Source organism: Pagrus pagrus, assembly GCF_965226575.1.
Source record: "Pagrus pagrus genome assembly, chromosome: 16".
Classification (NCBI taxonomy): Eukaryota; Metazoa; Chordata; class Actinopteri; order Spariformes; family Sparidae; genus Pagrus; species Pagrus pagrus.
This window is the reverse complement of record NC_140200.1, coordinates 29,508,607-29,531,874: the sequence shown is the minus strand read 5'-3', so window position 1 is coordinate 29,531,874 and position 23,268 is coordinate 29,508,607. Positions and strand designations below refer to the sequence as shown.

General features: G+C 40.5%; 1 long non-coding RNA gene across 1 annotated transcript; it reads right to left on the bottom strand.

The window, feature by feature from the left end:
- Positions 1-13,549: 13,549 nt before the first annotated feature.
- Positions 13,550-20,491, bottom strand: LOC311271400. The gene is made up of 3 exons (XR_014624413.1): positions 20,407-20,491; positions 20,149-20,317; positions 13,550-13,615 (listed from the first exon to the last, which is right to left on the bottom strand). It is a non-coding gene; the product is annotated as an uncharacterized lncRNA (long non-coding RNA).
- Between the last annotated feature and the right edge of the window lie 2,777 nt (positions 20,492-23,268).

The following is a 23,268-nucleotide window of genomic DNA, read 5'->3' as shown; positions in this document are numbered from 1 at the left end:
GAAGAGCCGTTATATCATTTTGTTGTTACAACACACTGTAGAGGTCTCCTTGAGTTTGAGTTTGACATGGCACAGATGGAATGCTTTGTGTGACAGCTGGATTTTTAGGCAACTCAAAATGAGGCTGTAGAGAGCTTGAGATATTTGCGACACAAGAGGCTTTGAGATGGTGTTGCCTGGATAAGCTATGGGGTCCAACTGCTGATTATAGTAAGCTGTGTTTTGATCAAATGCAACCTCGTTTTTTGATAATGGCTCAGCATAGCCTTGTGGTGATTGATGAGACACGTGCTGCTGTGAGGGCTGAGGCACAAATTGTGAAAGCGTGTGGATTGAGAAAGACAGGCCTGGTCTTAGGCTTAGCCCCTTCGCGGAAATAAGACTCCATGCCATCAGAGTGTTTCGATGCGGTGCTGCCTCTACTGCTGCCGCTGGCCTGTAGCACCGCCAGCTTAGCACTAGCGACTGCTATCTTGGTGAGCAACTCTGTTATGCCCCGGCCTAGGGTTTACCAGAACATAACATATGGCTTCCCTCTCTTTCTCCCACTCCCAAGAATAACACACAAAACTAAGGATGCAGTCCAAAATAAGGGAATTTATTTATCCCAAACGAAAAATACAACTTCAGGGTGAGCCTCACCTAAAACAACAAACAAAACGATCTGGGTTTTCAAAACTTACTTTCCTAACCAAAAACAAAAGCCAACAAAAAGACAGGTTGTCTTACCTAACTCCCTAACCATAAACAGGAGAAAAAGGTGCACAAAGAAAAAGGCTACTCACCCCTACTATAAAACTGGACTGAATAATATTAACAAAACTATTTACAATATATACAAAAGAGATATTAAATCCCTTTGCAACCACGAACATCGAATGTTTCTAATTTCAATGGGAGTCACAATGATTCGGCCAAGGTGCTTTAGAGAGAGAGAGAGCGAGGCGACGAGGTCTGCTCCAGGCTCCACTTTTAAATGTCCCAGCGTTGAGATCTGACCAATCAGCAGCCTTCCAGCTTCCCCAATCCGCAGCCTCCACCTGTAAGGGTGTTCTGGACACAAACAGAAAACAGCACCTCCTCTTGGCAGGAGGGAGACAACATCACAGACAAACAGAACAGAACAGAACATACAAATTATGACCCCTGGGGTCATAACAACTCAAGCTGTTCTTTTTGTCTCTTTTTTTTTTTTATTTATTTTTTTTATTTTCAAATACAAAACAATACAAAACAAAACATGTACATGTGTACATGCTGCCTGCACTCCATAAAAAAAAAATAAAAATATGAATCAATCATTAAATCATATAACAGCGGGACCAAAAAAAATAGCATGGGAATTCAAAAAGCAGGCAGCACATTTATCATTTTCACATCCCTGTATGTGATTTAAAAAGGCAAGTGGCCTACATAAACAAACAAACTAACAGAAATAAACAAAACAAACAACAAAAAAAAATAAATAAATAAAAAAAAACAAAGAAGGAGAGAAAGAAAGAAAGGGAGAGAAAAAAAAAAAGGGGGGGGGGGAGGGGAATTGTATTACATCGAGTCTAAAGGAAGGGGAAAAAAAAGAATAGAAGAAAGTAATGTTCATGGCCAGAGGAATGCACAAAAGAGAGAAAGAAGAGGCCAAAAAAAATAAATAAATAAAAGATAAGAAAATAAGAATCTAGGTCTAACTTATATATTGACTTGTATTGGTGTTGTGGTGGCATCAGTTCACCAGCAGAGGAACTGAGCTGAGAATCGTTGAGTATATCCTATTGAATTGTTCAAGTTGGTTTGTTTGTAAAGCTGACTGTTTTTTTGTCTCTTTAACAGCTGTTCCTGGTCCTCCAGAGCATGTTTATTCTGTAAAGCAGCAGCATGAGCCAAGAGTCCAGCCCTTAGCGCCTCCGCTTTTATTCGCTCAGAAGCTGCGGAGGATTTGCTGCTAGAGGAGGAACTGGCTGTTGAGGAACCTTTATGACGTGATGGCTTCCTGGAGGATTTTGAAGCAACATTTGAAATGCTGTCGTGAAGTTCAATCTTGATCTCCTCCTCATTACCACCAGCAGCAGCTTTATTTCGAGCCTCCACTCCATTTTTATTTTCATCATCCTCCTCTTGATCATGGGCTGCAGCTTTAATTTCTGTTTTCTTGTTGCCCACGGCTGGGGTTTCACTTTTTTCACGATGATTGTCAACTGCAGTTTCACCTTGAACCTGTTCCTCGGTTTCCTCAGTGTCATTAACCACAGAGGCTGGGCAACTTTGAATTTCAGCCAACCACTTCATCGTACCAGCAATAAAATCATGGACATTCAACATTTTAGCACAAAACCATATATCATGCTTTGTTGCATCATCATCAGGCAATAGACCCAGCAAAACCTTGTGCACTTGGCGTATTTCTTCAGACAAACCCACAAACTTGTTGAATTCACCTTTAACCTCATTTACATATTCTTTATCTCCCATCAATACAACAATAGTTTGTTTTAGTTTGGACAGTTTATTTATTTTAGCCTTTCTTTCTTTTTCTAAATTGCTTATTTTTTCCAATAAAGCTTTGGCTGTTAATTTCACCTCGCGCTTTTCCCTTTTTTGAGTTTGGGTTTTTACCTCCCCACCCACATTAAAGTCAGTCTCACTCCCAGAATGTCTGTCCGGTTTCTCCTCTTCTGCCATGTTGGCCAAAAGTCAACGCTTTATTTATTAGCATGCAAACGCACGCCCTGACGTGCAAAGTTTATTCAAGGCAGCTGCGAGTCTGCTACCAATGCATTGGATTTACGCATATTGTACCGTTATGTTTGCACACTCTATTTACAATGGCCATTAATAGAGATCAGCGCTGAAACACATACCCCAATGGTGCGTTGGCCGGCATTGATGATCTGACGTCCGACGCGTAGCTCCAGTAGCCCGCTCCGACCCGATGCAGCTCCAAGCCCACTGCGCCTCCCGGCGGTTCCGGTAGCCGCTCCGACGCGCGGTGCCCCGGCAGCTCCAGTAGCCGAGAGACAGGAGAGTTTAAATGTCCTTCGTAATGCAGCGTTCACTTTACCGGCTCGCTGAATCACGATGCATCGAGTCCGGGTTTTCTTCCTCCAAACGAAGCAGTTTTCGACCTAATTGTAGTGACTAGTCCTTCCTTTGTTCACTACTGGTTGCGAATTGTTTGTTTTGACATGTACTTGAGCAAATGACCAACGAAAACTTCCTTTGTGTTTGATATAATAATCGTTATTTAATTTCTTTATAAGGCCACAAACAAAATAAAAATAAACTGAAAATTCACTCTAGCACAGTTGAAAACTGTTTGTCTGTTAAATCTAAAGTACCTGCCTGACCCCCGCCCATATCCGGTTCAGGTCAGCCACAAAAGAAATACTGCCGCCTAGCGGTTTGGTGTTGTAGGTGATAAATAAATAACATGGCAATAAATAAAACATGGCTCCTACACTTTTAATAGACCGGAGAAGGTGGAACATAAACAACCATTACAAGCAGAAAGAAAGCCGGTAGGGGTGGGGGGTTGATCCAGTGGTTTAGTCTGCGTGATATGCCAGTATATGCCCTATACTCGCTAGATTTCATTTGTTTTTACCTGTTTCCATTGTCAATCCTAAGCAAATATTTATTATAACAGCAAAAGGAAATGCGCAATAGTAAACCCACATTAGGTTCTCAAATCAGCTGCCACTCTGCAGGGACGGCGCGTGTCATAAGCCGTTTGAGACAAATATGTACACAAGCAGGAAAGCTAGTGCCTGGCGGAGAATTAATGCTCATTTGCTCATCTATTTTCTCAAACTTGGAGCCATATGTGATCATAATGATGATGAGAAAAGAAAACACATTAACTAAAGCTACAACCTATACTGAGATTCGAACGCATACTAGCGGATGATTCTGCTTACTGAGGGAGCTGCTCTACATCAGTCATAATGCTCTCATGTGTCTTATTGATCACCGACCCGCTGCCCCAGCTGACACACACATCAGCGTCTGGACATACGTGCTGCTGTTGTGTCTTCAACCTAAAAACTGATCTTTATACATTTTTTCGTTGAATTAAAAGTCCTCTCTGAATTATGGAACTGATAAGAATCATTTCTTAAATGCTTGTATGGACGTTGAAACTTCTGTAGGTTGTGCGTAATTGTTTCTGCCTCCGCTTAGCTGTGGCTGAGGGCTCAGATGTCTTTAGGGTCTTTGACGTGTGCACAAAAATAGACCACAGTTAAACATAAAAGCAAAACGAAAACAGATAAACATAAAATGGGAATATCACAGATAAATACAAAATACAAAGAATAAGACCTTAAAAGACATTTAAAAGGCTTCATAGTGAGTTGTTGATGATGTTGATGGCGGATGAGATGAATGATTTTTTTCACTAAGTTTGTCCTTGTTGGAGGAACCCTGTAGCGACAGGCTGAAGGAAGGAGTTGGAATGAGGTGTGGAGTGGGTGAGGTATTATTAGCTACATTCTTGTATTCAAGCAACAACGAACAGAAACATAAATCAGGCAACTCTGTCCATTCCTCGTTCATGGTCACTGCTCCCTGCTGCTGCATGTTGTCATCCTCCTGCTCACAGATGCCACCTGGTGGTTGTTTGGGCACATTGACGCTTCTCATGAAAACACAATTGATCCTCCACTAAAAAGGCGCGTGAATCACGCGTGAGCTCGGCCACAACGAAGTAGTACCTACTGTAAATGACTTGTAGCTTGTTACAGGGAGAGTGGAGGCTCCTTCCATATCGTGGCTAAAAACCAAACCTGCGATCAGGGCCTTGGAACCGGGCGGTGTCACAGACAGTCGCTCTGGCCACAGGCTCAGCTCTCTCATCTAGATGAAAAAAAAAAGGGATCCCATCTCTGTGGCACTGTGAGTCCGCGACACAAACGCGCCCCGTAACATGTAACCTGTTGTTTACGACAGATCAGACTACACAAATACACACAACATAACATGTATATCATAATCCATTGATCCACCGATTGACTTCGCTGAAAACAAATGCATATGACCGGGAGGAGGGTCAGGAAAACATCGGAGAAGTGAGCCACAATGGCGGCTGCTGTCTGGTAGGATGTGAACAGGAAGTCATTGTCGAGCCCATCAAAATTTTTAAATTAATTAATTCAGACTACATATAATTTTTTCTGGAAAAACAATGCTTTTATTCTGCACCCCTCTAAACGCACTGTGGACGTATTATTTTTGAAAAAATATAGCATTCCCCATACTAAACCTTTAAGGTTTGTAAATATTTTAGTAATTATTTTACTATATAATAAGTTGGGGATTAAAGGGTGACTTGACAAACATTTGTATAAACCTGAAAAGCCTTTATTGTTGTTTTAAGTGATTAACTTTGAAACACATTTAATGCGACATGTTCCATAAATAAAGTAATTGGTTTCTCTCAAAAGGCAGAGGTTGGCGGGAGAGGGACATCACTCCAGGGAGAAGACTGAACTGGCTGGCAATGCTTTCAGGGCTCATCAATGGAATAACATCTTGTAATCCATCCATCAATCCTGTGTGGCATGTAGCTGTGGAGGATGGAGAAAACAGAAGTTTAATTAATGATAGAACAGTAAAATGTCATTTCAAATGAATTATTCAGTATAATTTAGTGAGTCATCATTTGCATACTACCAATGCCTTTAGTGCCCACACACTCACACACAACATAAACAGCCTGTGTTAGTTAAAAAGCCCACTCACCACGGCAAGGTGCAGGCCAAGAGTGGGAACACAAGACCAAAGACAGACAAGACAAACCCTGACAAGACCGCACCATGGTCTGTTTTTTCCACTTTGGGAAATGATATTTTTTTAAAAAACATTTCTGAAGCCCTTAAAACCCACTATCAGGTACGGTAAAACATTTAAAATGGGTCAGGGTTTTTTTTGTACGATTCCTTTTTGTTTGTTTTTTTTTTGGAGCAAGCAGTATTCCTAACCTGATAGTGGGTTTTATTGTTTTTTTTCTAAATATATTTAAGCCCACGAATAGACCAGGGAAAGTGAGGTTGGCCTTTTTTTTTTAACTTGTTGGTTTTTGGTTGCCTTTTCATCACACTGCTCACCCACACTATCACAAGTCTGTTGTTTTCGTTTTGTTATGTTATGTTTGTTGTATTGTAAATAGTTCATGTTCAGTAAAACCATCTAATTACTTTGAAAAGTGTTGAACTGCTTCATTATAAAGCCTTGCATAGGAACACCAAATTATGTTAAATACACCACACAATAGAAATTCGTAATTATAAGAATGATAATGGTTTGTCAAAAAATTAAATGAAAAAAAGTTTTTTTTTTTTTTTTTTTTTAATTCAGTAGCATGTGGTGAAGTATAGGTTCTGACATCTCACCACAGGAGAAAACAGTGTTTTAGGGTCGACTATAAAAATATATCAGGCTAGGAATAACACTTATGTCCAGGAGCTCCTTCCATGACTCAGGTAATATCCAAACTATATCACGTAGCTGTAAAAGTAACAGAGAAAATGCAAAGTTAATTAGGCCTAAAATTGGGACTGCACAACGCTAAATAACAATAAGACTTGCCTGTTTGAATGTGCCGATATAGCCTATAAAACAGTCAATTTCGATCCTTTGCCATCTCACAGGAAGTCCTTATAACTTCTAAATTCAATTTCCCTCTACACCAAATTGGTTACACATGTGAAGGGGTTCTCCCTGAATACTTGCATGCATCAATACTGTGTTAAGTGAAAAGATGGCTCTATAGCGCCCCCTGGATTATTTCTCACTTGAAGCCCCGCCTCCTACATGCAAGTACATGAACAAAATTCAGTATGCATATGTATCATGACCAGACACACAAATAACCTTCTTGGACACATACCCTCAGAAAGTCCGCCATTTTGGTTTAAAGTTGAGATTTCACCGCCATTTAAAACCCATTTCTATGCCTCTTACATTAACTAACTGCTCCTCCAGATTTAAAACCACAGACTTCACACTCACTAAGTCTCATCCTCAGACCTTGAAGATGATGTGTTGTCAGAAGTATTCGCCTACGTTGTACCTGGTGGGCGTAGCAGAGCGGTCAATGTCGATCCCTTGCCATAAGCAGGAAGTACTTATAACTTCAACATACAAGTTCCCATCTACACCAAATTGCTCACACATGTAGAGGGTTTAACCCTCAATCCTTCTATGCATCAATACTGTGTCATATCCATAGCGCCACCCACTGGACACAGGAAGTCACTGAAGATGCCCCTGTTGTGTTTTGCGTGACACGTATCCCATTTACAGTAGGTAGGACATTTCCACAGGCAACGGCCAAGCACACATCTGGGCACACAGGCCTCCGACGGCGCCACAGCCCAACGTACGTGGGGGGGGTGAGGGCCCGTTCATCACTGCTTGCAGTTTTAATTAACATTAAACTTCCTCTAAAGCCATTACATAGCGGACCGAAGCGGAGCTAACTGCTACTTGTGGCTCTGGTGCAGTTGCTGGGTCCCGTATTGTCGGGACTGATCCTTTTACAAGGGTCAGTGTCGAGGCAAAGCCAGCTTTGTACTGACCCTCGTTACTGAAGCAGTCAGATGTTAAGTGGTTAGCACACACAAACAAACTTAGAGGAACCGTAGTTGGCACGTTGTCATTAAAAATTAAACGCAACCACTGTGTCTTCTGTTCTTCTGTAGCTGGGACAGAATATAGGCACTTATGTTGATTTTTACAACCAACAACGAGCAATTTGCGTGTCTAGCTCTGAGTGACGACATTGCTAAACACTGCTATCTTACCGCTGGACACACCGAACTTCACCTCGGGGATGAATGCCCCCCTCTCGGATATCTCCAGGGAGAGGGGGGAGTGTTTTCACGCAGAGGAGCCCGGCCTATGCAAATCACTCACACAGTGAGTGATCACACAGGAGCTGAATCCGAACAGCCTGTAGGAGCCCTGTTTTACCTGTGGGTGGGCTACAGAGACGATGCAGGACTCGTTCGCTTTCCTCATTCTTGGAGTTGGTAGGCTCAGAGAGGACTAGTTTATATATGTAGAGACCAGAGAAAACGTGTTTTTCATAATATGGGACCTTTAAGACTTACGGTAGCTCGCCACATTTCCACCTGTCAGGTAGTTTTGTTTTGATACTTTTCTCTCAGGACTAACTCTTACACAGACACTTTATGTTGGGATTTGGACGTTTGAACTGTTGGGATGTTCGGGGTTATTTCGGGGATTTTGGCCATATGTTTGTTGTATTGTATTGGTGTGTGCGTTCGGGTCGGCAAAATTTTATTTGTTTTCTGTTAATACAGAGTGATAAACCTAACCTTCTGTGTGTTTTCATTTCTGTATAATTTAATCCAACATTACTGTACGTGATTTGCTGTTTATTTTTGGGAGTTTAATTATATTTTCGGTAAGCCGGCAGTGTCCATTCCCGGCACTTATCAAATCAGCCCATTCCCTTAAAATTTGCATTTGTACTCTTCCTTTTTGAGTTAAAAATTGAGGGAGATTGTTACACCCTTAACGAAAATGACATCAACACATTTGAACACTAGAACATACATTGAACATACTGAACAGCAGAAGAAAAATAACCCCATTATCCCAACTAAATGGGAAGCCCCCTAGATTTGCTTCCAGCTACTGTTATGAACAGATCTGTGGATCAGTTCACTCAGCTTTCTCTCGGACCAATTTAAAACAAAAAGAAAAAAGGAAGATTAGGTGTAACCCCTAGGTGCCCTTCCTGCTCTGTGTTACTTGTGTCTATTGTACCTATATTGATACAAGTAACACGGAGCAAGAAGGATTTACTAAGCTTGCACGTATGTATCACTTTTTTCAGGAGTAACTGTATTGTTACTCCTGAAAAAAGTGATACATACGTGCAAGCTTAGTAAATTGCCAATGTTAAAATACTGACATTGTTGCAGCTTTTAATGCCAGCATGAAAATGAAAATTACTGAAGAATGAAAAATAAACAATGTTTGAGCGGAATCCATCAAAATAAATTTCAAAAATTGTATTCTCTTTACTCTATTATTGCACAGCCTTTCTTAGTGTGCACACCATCCTACATCTGCAGCAACTTAATCAAAAACATTCACACTTAGTCTCCTGCACTTTCAGGGCATACCAGTGTATGCTGCTTTATGTAAAGACAAATCTCCCTGAATGGAGTATGTTGTGTAAACTTGTGCAAACATAATAAGTTGGCAGTGTTCAAAATACTGATATACTGATGCCTTTAATTTTAGCACGTAAGGAAAAATTGCTTTGCTTTAAAGAAAAAAATAAATAAATATATGGTTTCCATGTTTCATTGATTCACCATTTGAGTAACACAAATTATATTGTTTTACAGTCTGTTGTTGCACAATCCCTCTTACCATATGATCAACCTCACATCAGCAGGGATGTAAACACAAACGTTCAGCTTACAGTCCAGTTGCTCCCTATCTCTCAGTCTCCAATATTTACTCCTGCGGCTTCTTCTTTTACCTTGTTAATGAAGTGTTGCACCTCCATCAGATTGTTTAATGCGTGTGTTTGTTCCTTATAAGTTATCACCATTTTAGCTGGGGGTATTATGCCGTGTCTGAGGCCCAGGTTCTGCAGCTACTGGTGCAAATCGTATCGAACTTAAGTGTTGATGAAGGTTCTCAGTCATCCAGGTCATGGTAATTCTAAGTGCTGTATCGTAGGCAACTGGACTTGTTTCAGTTTGTTGAAGACATTTAACCTCCCATCCAAGAGGCTTCTTCAATTCTTTGTAACTGGGCGGGAGTTTGCAGGCTTTTAAACTATGTGTGGGAGTGTCCTTACATATTGTGGGAGTGTCCTTACAGAGTTGTTAAGGACACGTGTGAGCTCTGAGTTTCAGAGTCGTTGACCCAACTGGTCTTCATGTGAGTTGCTATGGCTAGGTGAGCCCAGGTGTGAATTGTTGTTAAGCTGTTTAGGGAGGGAGTGGTGATAAGTAATGTCATAGGCCACCTCCTCTGTTCAACAACGGTTGTTCCAGTTTGACATCGATGGATTCTTTTACTCCTCTTTTAAACCATCTGTCTTCTCTGCCAAGATGTTTACATTTTTGTCCTCAAAGGAGTGATTTTTTAAACTTTTTTCATCCTCTAAACCAGCTACACTGTAAAAAAAAGAATGTAATTTTACAGGAAATGTTCTGTTGTTTTTTTACAGATGTTTCCTGTATTCCAATAAAACAATGAAATGCCAGTAGATTTACAGATATTTTTTTAGTAATTTTAGGTTTAAATTTTAAAATTACAGTTAATTAACCATAATGTAAGATTACATTGATATTATGTTTTTTAATGACAATTTATTGTATTTGTACATCTTTAACTCTAATTTTACATACAATTTTCTGTTTTCACAGGTTTATTACCATTTTCCATAAGACAATGTAATAACTGTAAATTAACAGATACTAGCAGTAATTTAAATATTTACCTTTAGAATTACATGTAATTACCAATAAAAATAATATAATGTAATATTACATTATTACCGGAAAAAGGTGGCTTGCTCCCTCCGGGTTGGGGGAGAGATCCTGCCTCAAGTGGAGGAGTTCAAGTATCTTGGGGTCTTGTTCACGAGTGAGGGAAGGATGGAGCGTGAGATTGATAGGCGGATCGGTGCGGCGGCCGCAGTAATGCGGTCGTTGTATCGGTCCGTCGTGGTGAAGAGAGAGCTGAGCCGTAAGGCGAGGCTCTCGATTTACCGATCAATCTATGTTCCTACCCTCACCTATGGTCACGAACTTTGGGTCGTGACCGAAAGAATAAGATCCCTGATACAAGCGGCCGAAATGAGTTTCCTTCGCAGGGTGGCGGGGCGCTCCCTTAGAGATAGGGTGAGGAGCTCCGCCACACGGGAGGAGCTCGGAGTAGAGCCGCTGCTCCTCCACATCGAGAGGAGTCAGCTGAGGTGGCTTGGGCATCTGTATCGGATGCCCCCTGGACGCTTCCCTCGGGAGGTGTTCCAGGCATGCCCCACCGGGGGGAGGAGACCCCGAGGAAGACCCAGGACACGCTGGAGTGACTATGCCACCCGGCTGGCCTGGGAACGCCTTGGGATCCTCCCGGAAGAGCTGGAGGAAGTGTCCGGGGAGAGGGAAGTCTGGGTGTCCCTGCTCAGGCAGCTGCCCCCGCGACCCGGCCCTGGATAAGCGGAAGAAAATGGATGGATGGATTACATTATTACTATGTTTTTTAAAGGTAATTTAACATGTGTCTTTCATATTCAATTGTAATTTTACATAAAATGTGATATAATTTTACAGATCTTTCCTGATAATGATAATGAAGAAATGTACGTAAAATTACAGAAATCTGTAGTGTTTTCCACAAAAATTCCAGGTCATTAAGCATGTGTGGTTAAGGTGATTTTATGGGGGTAATGAGTAGTATTTGTACAAACACAAACGTAATTTACTGTACATTACTGTATAAAGACAATTTAAAATATATTATTATTATTATATTATATTATTATTGCTTTTTTAAACAAAAAAAATGCATGTAGATTTACAGATATAGGGAGTAATTTAAATTTTCACTATTTATATGGTATTGTATTAGTACACATTCCACTGTAATTTGTATAAAATGGGGCTTTTTTTTGGTTTTTTTTACAGGTTATCACCATTTTCAATAAGACAATAATTGTAGATTAACATATATTAGCAGTAATTTAAACATTTACCCTTAAAATTACAAATAATTAACCATAAAAAGATTACATTATTATTATGTTTTTAAAGGCAACTTAACATGTCTTTTTCATATTCAAATGTAATTTTACATCATATGTGATGTCATTTTACAGATCTTTCCTAATAATTGTAATGAAGAAATGTATATAAAATTACAGAAATCTGTAGTTATTTCCACAAAATTGCAGGTTATTTAGCATGTGTGGTTGAAGTGATTTTATGTTTTTTAACTGTACATTACTGTAGAATGCAGTTTTACAGAAAGAATTCTGTATTCTAACAGATGTTTTGCTTTTTTAAACAATAAAATGGCTGTAGATTTACAGATATTGAGAGTAATTTAAATTTTTACCATTTATATGGTATTGTATTAGTACACATTCCACTGTAATTTTGTATAAAATGTTTTTTATAAAGGTTTTGACTTTCAAACAAACCATGAAATGCCTGTAGATTTGGAGATATTGGGAGTAATTCAAATTTTTGCCATTAAAATTCCAGGTAATTTACCATGATTTAAGATTATGTTAATTTTGTGTTTTCAATGGCAATTTATTATATTTGTAGAGATTTGAATGTAATTTTACATTAAATGTGAGGTATTAATTTACAAATTGCTGTCCATGATAACGAAGACATACAAAATTACAGAAATCACCAGTCATTCAAAGTGTTTTCCTTAAAATTGCGGGTAATTAATCATGTGTTCAAAGTGTTATTTTAAAAGGGTAAATAATGGTATAAATAAAACATACATGCATCATACATAAAAGTAATTCACTGAAAACTACTGTAAAAAAACAAAACAAATATTTTACAGAAAGTACTAGATTATTTTCTAAGATTTTTCTGTGAAGTACAGTGTGATCATGGGTGTTGTTTTCACTCCCATTACTGGTGAAAATCAGATTTGATGAGATATCAGTTTCCTTTTTGGTTTATAAATCTGGACTTAGGGTGTCTTGTAAGCCCATGGGGACGGGGCATATTAATATGCAGGACACCATAATAAAGATGTCATTCATTCATTCATTCATTCATTCTATCTATCTGACATCAGTGATGCCAACTTAGCAGGCCTGCAGCTAAAACTATCTGGACTGCTTGCGATATTTAATTTAATGCAAACAGAGGGAAGCTGCTCTAACTTATGCCTCTCCAAAAGATGCACCATCTGCAACAGCAGAACAGGAAAAATCCGACAGGCTCCATATTTATAACACATTTAATTCATTTGTTAATTATGAAACAAAGTCAAATTTTCACAAAAAAAGTCAGGGTTTGTCCAAGGGGAGGCCTACAATTTGAAGACCCCTGTTCTATGAGCATCAACACCTTCAGAAACTTTGGTGGACAGAAAATGAATCTATTGTTTACTGTATTAACATACATACTACATAATGTAGAATTCAAAAACAAATCGTAACATAATATACAGAACTGCCTTAATATGTTTCCAAAAAACGTTTTAAATTTAAAAAAAAAAAAAGATATTACAAATTCTGCAAAAAATCAAAAATTTTGCAACAAAGTCAAAAATGTTCACAGAAACGTCAAATGGGGGGTGCTCTTTCCAGGCCTTGTCCGAGGGGAAGGCCACTTCAAAACCCCTGCCTCTATGGGACTTAAAACCATTAACACTTTTTTGTTTACTGTGTCAACATGTAACATAGAATTCAAAAATTGACAAACTTGGGACTTTTAACATGATACACAGAACTGACTTGGTACATTGTGCATGTGAGACTGAAAACCATGAAAATCTTCAGGAATGTCAGGATGGCAGTTCCCTGGGGTCCCTGACTTCTGGGTCTCTCTGGATCTTTTCCAGACGTTCTCCCAGACTGTTGCTCCCATGCATTATCCTACAGGTAGAGAACACATATTTGTTGAGATATGTTAGACAGGATTGGGTTAGATAACTTAGAAATGTAGTCCGTTATTGAATGCACATCACATGGCATTTTTTTGTAATAAGTAGGTTACTATAATCCACTGGATTACAAAAAATGTAATAAATGTAACAATAAATGAAATTATCATTCAGCGGGACAAATACTTTATTTCAGATAAATAGGTTAGGATAAATAAGTAATTTATTTCGGATAAATATCTTAAAACTTATTTGTCTTTGGGATCTCTTTGTCTGTCTGTTCTGCTCTGTGTGCGTGTATGTGGGCGGTGGTGGTGGAGAGGCCGGGCTTATGCAAAGAGCCTCCTATGGTGACGTAACCATAGGAGCAGAATCAAACCCTTGTGTCTTTGAGTGCACACCCTTGTGGTTTAAACAAAGAGGCCAAATGAAAAAACTGAGCCACTTTCAAACTCCAAATTTTCAGGCAAGTTTCAACTGAGGTCCAACTGCAATATACATGTATTAACAAGAAAAAATGTGATTTCCGGGTGATGACTCCTTTAAAATAGGACTGGACATAGTGAGTGAGTGGACTCTAACAGATGGAACGCGAAAACATTTCCAGATATACTCCGAGCGATGTGACAATAAGGACCAGACAGAGCGGAGTCACAGAGGTGCTGCTTGCCGGCAGACAGCTGCTGAGCTCTGGGCAGCTCTGGAGGAGAGAGCTGGGTGCAGAATCGGAACTTCTGCAACACCCAGAGTAGGCCTGCACGATATGAGGAAAATCTGCGATGTGCGATAACACTGTTTAATATTGCGATGACGATATAACTTGCGATAAATAAACCAATATTGAAGTTTGCATATTATTAACTATACAGTTAACAATAGTGTTTCCGCATTAATTTGTAGACAGCTAACATAGACCCGAAACATTGAATAGCCAATGCCAACTGAATAAAGAATGAAATAAATTATTTTGAACATGCTTTTATCAAACAAACTGCACATGAATACCCAACCAATTAAGCAGAACATTCATTTAAATAAGACATTATAACTATATGAAATTAAAGTTTAATTTCCCCTGCTCCCTTTAAACTATTTTCTTGTAAACTCAACCAAAACATCTCTTACCATGCAGAGTTGAAATACATTTTAAAAATCCAGGAGGAAACAACTTACATAATTAAATAAATATAAATTAAACATGGCACTTTATATTAACTGTAATGTCTCTCATCAAAGTCATCAAGGCCCTTGACTCTGCCTAACAAGGTGCAGAGATCTATAGTATGAACTGAAATAGAGTAGGGCCAGCCCACTAAATCAAGAGAAAATAAAATCAGGAAAAAAAACCCCAACCCTTTAGGTCAAGTTACAACCTTAGTTATTCCCTTAACACAAGTTATTGGCCAAGAAAATCAGCATGTCAACTTTGGTTTCAGACATGTACCACATTCATTGATGTGCTGAAGATGTGCTGATGTGCCTACACAGTACCTGTCTTTGTAACACGCTGTAACAGTCAGAGTTATTATAGCTCCTTTTGTTTAATGGGTAATGTAACCTGTACGATGAAGAAGAGCAGTTGTACTTCTGCTCCTCATGAGATAGCATACCGCTAACAGAGCAAAGACTTCCCTTTTAATGTGTTTTTATATTGTAAAGTGTTGGTAGAAGAACCTCAGCCTGTGTTCGTTTGCATGTATGCCTGTAACATTAGTGCCGTAGAGACCTGGCATGGTAAAGTCAGTGTTATGAATAAAAGTGCCGTGCAGAAACCCCCAATGTTGCCTGCCGTCTCTTGAGTAACCGGAGCTACCCGCACTAAAGTGGACCATCACCTTCCCCTTCACCAGCCCACGTTACAACGTCGTCTCTCCTGAATCCAAAATAACTCCATATAGCAGCAGTGCTGTTCTTCGTCGACCATTTTCATCGCTTTTCTCTCCTCCCTCAGCCATCATAACCAGGCAATCACCACCAAACTAATGCCGATTAATTTTGTCAGGGTAGCTAACGGCTAGCTGGGGCTTCATCTGATCGGCCCTTGTATCCAAGGCTCCGTCTGACGGTGCATGCTCACGGTGCATGCATGCCGCATGTTAACAAAATGATTTTTCTTATTCATCGCGTGTCAGGCAGTCTTTTGCGATGTGTTTATCGCACATTTTCATATCGCGATGACGATGAAAATTCGATTTATCGTGCAGCCCTAACCCAGAGTCTGCGCTGATCCAGAGCCGTTTACCGGCGGCAGGAAACATTGCACATTGCACTGTTAGTGTCATTTTTTGTGAAATTAAACCACACTACTACACCACTTCTGTCTCTCCACCATGTTGTCGCTAGCGCTGGCTGCCTCTCACAAGAGCGTGACGTCATTGTTTTGCAAGGCATGTAGCAGTAAGGCATCGGTAAGGGAATTGTTAAGCATAAAGGCAAATTATGTCAATGGATTGAACCAGTTGAAACCGGTTCTCAACTGGAATCACTTCTCGATTTCCATCCCTATTCATAATCTCCCTTTTTACTCAATATGGAAGTTGATCCAATAAAACTTAAATACAACGAACTTCATTCTTCATCATATTTGTGATATTTCAATGGTACTGTAGATATCTGCTAGAGTTGGAATAAATGATAGTGGTGTATAACGTATTTCTATATTATCACATCCTGCTCACTTCACTGGTATGGACCACACTGTAGAGGCTGATATACTGAATAAACAGATGACGAAGAAACAGATACAGCAGGTGTTATTTTTTCATGTCCGACATATTCTATATATTTATAGATGCTGAAACTGTAGAACTATGTCTATTTCCGCTGAGAACAGTGCACTTGTGGAAAAAGAAGGTGAGACTCCGAATCTCTAGATGCGATGCAGACACTGACCACAGTGTCTGCACACGCAGGCAATGTGTCCTGGACTTAAGACCTTTAATACATGCAAAGTGACCAAAAGCAACTTACCCATTAAAGGATAACTACCGTTTTTTACAACCTGGACCTTATTTCTAGCAAACTATATGGTCATTTACTCACCCAGATAACTTTGGTGTCATTTGAAGTCGTTCGGACGAAATTAGATCCAGCGTAGCGCCGATATATCCATATAATGCGAGTAACGGGGCATCAACACACAGCCTCTATAACGCATTATCTGCCACGAAACTAGTTCATTTCACCAATATTTTGTTACGATATGCTAGTGCTATTCCCCTCTGAGTCCGGGCCCGTCCGTTATCAACATCCGGTGTCAAACTAGCAGTAGCAGCTACAGGTAAACAAGCTGGGCTGTCGCGGGTGCGCGCGCAGCTCAGAGACGACATCTTCCAGGTCAGAGGTAGTAGATCAGCCTACAGACCCCGGATGTTGACAACAGACGAGCCCGGACTCAGAGGGGAATAGCACTAGCATATCGTAACAAAATATTGGTGAAATGAACTAGTTTCGTGGCAGATAATGCGTTATATAGAGGCTGTGTGTCGATGCCCCGTTACTCGCATTATATGGATATATCGGCTCTACACTGGATCTAATTTCGTCCGAACGACGCCGAATGACACCAAAGTTATCTGGGTGAGTACATGACCATATATTTTGCTGGAAATAAGGTCCAGATTGTAAAAAACGGTAGTTATCCTTTAAGTACTCCATTCAAACTCTGCAATGCGGTTGATAAGGGTCAGGACTTTCGGGTTCACTGCATTGAATTTCTGAGGGTACTATATAGCGGATATATTTACACACTCAGCATTCAGACACTCAAATAAAATGGTGCAGGGGACCAAGCCTATTAATTTGTGTCCACTGTACTGAAAATGTGTTTTTAGTCTCAATTTTTGACTCATTTGAGCTACCCAACTAATTCCTGATGTGCTCTATAGAGGACCTGGCCTTTCCAATGATATCTCATGTGTTGGTAGGTAGGTGGGATTATAGGAACTTTCTTTTCATGCTGAGACAAAATGGAGAATGTAGCAAAATGCCCATGCCGGGAAAAGAGAAAAGATAAGTCAAATATTGTTAAGATATAGGGTTTTTTTTTAACCTATGGTGATCATATTTTCTTTTTTATGAACTTGTCAGGAATTATAAATTAGTGTCAGAGTGCAGTTAAACTTTTTGTTAGGAAAAATAATAGCCTTTTTATGACTGTGAACTGTAATGGACATGAGAATGATTTAATGGGGTTAGCTAATAGATAACTAGCTTGCTAGTTCTTTGTTTACATTCAAATCTCTGCCCCAAAACACATTTCTTTGTGGGGTAATAAACATGTTGAATGTATTTTCTATGTGAAGTAATTAATGTAATAAATAAATACTTGTTTATAACAATGTTTCCTTCAACCTCTTAAATGTTTCCACTATTGTAGGAGGCAGAAGAGGTCCTGGAGGAAGTTTTAGAGGTGTCTGTCTCTTTCTCTTCCTCTGTTTATCTGTCTGTCTCTCTCCCTTCCCCTGTCTGTCTGTCTGTCTGTCTGTCTGTCACAGAGGTATTTCTCCAGGATCCCCAAAACTTTCTCCAGCTCCTCTTAAAAATTTCTCCAGGAACTCAAAAACTTTCTCCAGGACCTCTACTGCTCAGTATTTATCCTAAGTCCTGTTCAGTATTTATACTGTGTATATCATGTAGTCATCCCGGCAGCAGCCCCCCCGTGGCACTCAAAATTTCCCTGGATTTTTCTAGTTTAATGTAATTATTTCTACCTATTGCAATGAATCAGTTACTAGCAGTCCCGGCGGCATGGGCGGGCATTGGCGGGCCGTGCCCGCCCACAGAGTCAGCCGTGCCCGCCCTGGGCTGGAAGCTGTTTATTTTATTTGGGTTTTGTTTATTACCTCGGAGTGGCCAACGCTCTATTATTCCTATCTCGATTTGTCGATCATACAATTCAACCAACGAACGAAGGAAACGTGCTGACCAATTACAGGTGGTGGGGGGGCGGGTCACTGAGTCATCCTCATGAGAGGGTAACGCTGTTGGTACTTGACGTTCATGGTCGCAGTTGCTCATAGAGTCGCTAGTTAGCTGTGGCGTTCGCATGGATTAAAGTTCTCCGTCTCTACGACGGACTTCCGTCATTCAAACTTATCAGAGGCGACTTGTGAGATCAATGTAGATCGGAGAACTGTTGGCTGATGTTGATTGACAGATTGTCACACTCTACAGCCAATGGTATCGTTAACAGTGTGCTCGCCTGACCAATGACAGTGCAGAGACCCACACAGGGCGGGATCTCAACACGGAGCGGCGCTAAAGTTTAGCTGCTTAGCTAGCAGGGACTCGTCGCGCTGCTACGTTATCAGCTGAGTTTAGTCAGCACGTGAGAGCTCGTCTGACACGGAGAGTCTCCTGTTGTGTGCTACATGTGTGAAATAACAACTATAGTCTGGACTTTGTCTGCAGTGTATCTGTGTAAACGGCTTCATTCAGCGTCTCTCCCTCCCCTCTGGCACCGTGAGTTACCATGGTTACAGGACCGCCCTGAAACTTTATACTGATGATCAATAATAAGCTTTTGGTTAGTTTGACTGTACAGAGTCATGAATGTAGCCTGATTGTAGCTCAATGCTTAAATCTTGTATTATAACATATAGAACAAAGCCTCAGAGCTTCTTTGATTATTAACAGTATGTTAGTGATGACAGAAAGGTGATAACTCGCCATCAGACTGACAAGGCTGCAAAAGTTGCTGCTTGTATGATGTATTTTTCTGTTAAACGATAAGAGGCTCACTTTAAACAATATTATTAATAATAATAATTAATGATAATGATGATGAGAAGAAGTAGAAAAATAGCGTACTGAAAAGTTCTGTAGATGGTTGATTATTTGAAAGAGTAAAACTTGATAGAATTTGAATAAATGCTTGAGTTGAATAAATGGACACAGCACTACACTATTTTGTTTGTTTGTTTTTTAGATTTTGGGATGAACTGCCCCTTTTTAGTAAGAGGAAAATTATTTCTCCGCACTGTAGGAGTGGTCACAGAGCCATTGTTCAGCCTGAAGCAAATAAAATGTAGGTTGAAAAAGTTTGCCCCCCTGAAAAAATGTAATGCCCCCCCTTAAATTGTTTTCTGCAGCCGGGTCTGGTTACTAGTGAAGCAGTTGCTGAATGAATAGGGAAAATAATATCTTCCAATAACATACTGTTATGCGGTCAACGGCAAAACATTATATATTTTTTAAGTGTACGGAGAATAATGAGAATAATTTCAGCATTTTATTTTGCTACCAGACAGTCTTTCTGACCCAGTCAGCTGATCAGTTAAACTGATATTGATTTTTAGGGGTCTTTTTTTAGGAGGCTAAAATATGTTACTGCTGACCCCATCCACAGCATTACATTGTTGAGCGTTAGTGCTAGTGCAGGTGCATGTTTCTCCACACTGGGGTCACGCAAACAGCTACCTCATTCAACCCCTCTTCAAAAAGATCCTAAATATCCCTTAACCTACAGAGGAGTTATATTGTTAATACATGTGTATGTGTATATGATTATTCATGTACACTTACCTTTAAAGAAACTCCATTGTGGACCCGAGTTCCACTGGGTAGTGCATATTGAAGATGTAGAAACACATGAACATGCCAACCAGTGCGTCGGTGAAACTCTTCAAGTTATCCATCATCACCTCCTGGTCCGCTGCCACCATGAAAGCTGTTGCAGACAATGGACTCTCTCCTGTGAAAAAAAAGGTCATCAGTAAATCCACCCATTTAAATGCCTCTATTTGTATGTAGGGCACACACATTCTATTGCCTCTCACTTACCACATACAACAATGCATGGTGTGGGTGGCAGGTGTTCTGTCTCAACCTCCACAGCGATGCATGTTCTGTCGACCATGTGGAACATTCTTGTACGATCCTCTTTGAAGTGTGAGAGTAGCATCAATACTGCCCCACAGGGTCCACCTCCAGCTTGGATCTCTGCTCTCTGTTTTGCAGCTATGCTTGTTTTCTCCAATGGAAGAGACTGAAAATATTCCAGGACTCTGGCCAATTTTGAGGCCATGGCCTCCTCAAATCCCTCATTGATGTGGACACCAGTCAAGAGTTTGAAGTGTGCCTTCATGCCAACGAGTGAGAGAGGAGAGGCCATTCTTCAGTAAGGGCCTGGGTGTCCTTACCAGACATTATGTCGTTTCTCTGAGATATGAAGGTGTCTGAGATTAACTGTTCTATTTGTTTTTCATTCCTCTCATTTTCCAGGAACATTTTTTGCACGTTTTTTTTCTTCTTTATCTGTGCTTCCACATTCACAGGTCCAGATTCCCACTGAATACAGCCATATGAGTCTTTCCGTTGCTTCTTATTGTCTGGTACAGTGCTGATGTCATCTGGGATGATCCTCTTCTTACCCAGCGTCTCATTTCTCTTGTAGTTATCAACTCTGCACTGAAGTTGTTTTGTTAGAGAATCATAACTGCTTCAAACGACTTCACCTTCTATGATGTCTTTGAAAGACTTTGGATATTCTAGGACCATCTTCCGTGCAACTTCACTTAAGTGCTTCTTTGCTGGTGTCTTGCAAGTGGCAAGAATTTCAGCTGTAATAATGCTAATAACTTCCCTCCTTTCTCTGGCTGTGGGCTGCTCTTGATTGTGTAACTTCTTCTTTACAACAGCTGGCAGCATGTTCCAAGGGACTTGAAAATTGTAGTGCCAGTCACTGCCCAGTTTTCTAGTGGGACTAGAGCATTCACTACCAGATGGAGAGGAGAGGCAGCTTCCAAATGAGGTTCGAAGGGGTGTTTCTGGAGCTTGAGGTGTGCCTGGGCTTCCAAATGAGCTTCGAGAAGTATAGGGGATGCTTGGGCTTGTAGGGACTCAGGGTGTTTCTTGAGGTTGGGGTGTGCTTGTGAAATCCTCCTCCATGCTTGAAGCTGCATCAGTCTGAGCTGAGAAGACACCTTAAAAGCACAGAGACATACATAATAATGAATAGTAGACCAACAATGGCACTGGTGGCAATATACTCATATTACAGATTGAGCCTTGACTTACTTTTAACATGTGCAATAAGCTTCCTTGCTTGAATGGGTCTGAGCACGCCTGCAAGGTCATTTATCTGGAGAAGCTGCATATCGTCAAGCGTTTCCACCCCAACGTCTTTGAGGACATCCATAATGGGTTGCAGTGTAGCTGGCGTGCTACACATTGGTAGTGCTTCTCTAACAAAAGTGGCTATGTCATCCATGTCTAAAAGAGGGGAATAAATGACAAGTGAAATGAAAACACATTTACAGATCCAAAACACTATGCTTCAGGGATATTATTTTCATTGCAAGCAGACTGTATGCAGCCAGTGGATAAAAATCAAGACACTGATCAGCATTGATGCAAAGCATATCCCTTGCTGATTCTCCAACTTTATGAAGCCCATACTCTGGCATGTAAGATGATGAGTGTGGTATCACAAGAAAATACAAATTTTTGTTTTCCTTCATCAGTATGAGCTCAAGTTGTCCAAATTCCACAGATTCATCATTCTTAAGGCACAGAAAGGAGCCCTTTCTATAGAGAGTCCCCTGAAAGCGCACTTCTGTGGATATAAAGTCAGGTGTGACCAAGCTCTCCTCAACAGCACTGCATACCTTACTGCTGTACAACTCAGCATGGTAAGGGGAGGAATCCTTCACTTGCAATGCTGGAGGAAAGAAGGAGCTGGAGTTCATGTAGGTCTGCAGTAGCTGGTGGTTGTTTGCAAGAGATTTACAAACATTTTTAAAGTTTTGTGTCCTCCTCACACATCGTTTAAAGTACGAATGCTTGCTCTCAAACCTCATTGTCCACAAGCGAATAAGTGGGCCAAGCATCATGATCAGAGATGGGTAGTGGAGGAGGTAGTGATGCTTTGGTTTAAGTTTTTCAGAGGGAAAGAGATGCTTCCTTGTTTCAAGATATTCTTGTATGTGGACCTGAAGGAAACTGACTTGGCCAGCAGATATCTTGGGCGCACAGACTAACTCAACCACTTCCTTTAGCATTATAACTAGCTGCCATACCTGGTCCTGGGTGTCTTTGATTCTGTCCCCAATAATGATGGGAAGAAGTCTCAGCAAACACCAATTTTCAGCTGCCTGCCCACCAACCTTAATGCCACGTTCACTGACTTCCGAAGGAGCAGAACTAGCATCAGAACCCAGGTACTTGAACTGTTTGATCTGCCGGTTGAGCTGCTGGTAAGTCATCCATTTCTTTACCTTCACAAAGTACTGAATGTAAAGGGATAGGTCATAGGCAACTACTCCTTCAAATATGTCATGGCCTATGCACGGTGGAAGGCCTGGCTGACACACATGAAAATACTGAAGACCATTGAAAAGTGAGTCAAACTTTACTCCATTTACAGTTGTTGTCTCATTGTCTTGTAGTAGCTGCACTGCCTCATTGTAGCTCTCAACAGTTCTCACTGGAAACTTGACACTCACTTTGTCCATGTCCTGTCTGGGTACCAAGCAGTACCTACAACAGTGAGAGGAGGTACGGAAATTTTCAGCATAACCTCCAATGCAGTGGGATCCCAAATTGTCACCAACAATGCACAAGACTGTTGCTCGTACAATATGACCTGAAGAAGTGACAAGCCCATTATCCTCTAGCTCTCTCAAGTCTGAGAACATTTTTGAA